Source organism: Artemia sp. Qi Xiang Cuo, chromosome 3 (assembly GCF_049724085.1).
Source record: "Artemia sp. Qi Xiang Cuo chromosome 3, ASM4972408v1, whole genome shotgun sequence".
Lineage (NCBI taxonomy): Eukaryota > Metazoa > Arthropoda > Branchiopoda > Anostraca > Artemiidae > Artemia > Artemia sp. Qi Xiang Cuo.
The window spans coordinates 69,112,647-69,113,056 of record NC_142796.1 but is presented as its reverse complement, the minus strand read 5'-3'; positions in this window follow the sequence as shown (position 1 = coordinate 69,113,056).

Below are 410 nucleotides of genomic sequence, written 5' to 3'. Positions count from 1 at the left end.
AAAAAAATTGTTATGTATTTTTAAATTATGAACGTCACTATATTAAAACTTATATGCTTAAATTTAAATCTGCTTAAAATCATAAAAAACAATGCCAGTCTTATATGTAGCATAGGATATCTATATTTTAAATACGATGCATAAAAAATAACAGAATTTTGACTATTAGGTCCATTTGATATTAATTTTAAATACGATGCATAAAAAATAACACAATTTATACTATTAGGTCAGTAAGATATTTATTCAGAATATTAATGGGGGCGCCATTCCCTCCTACCCCAAAACCAAAGCTCTCGATTAATAAAATAAAAAAATGCAAATACTTTTAAATTATTAAAGTAACGAATTTAAAACGTATAGGCTTAAATTTCAATCTGCTTAAACTCGTAAAAAAGAACGACAGTCCT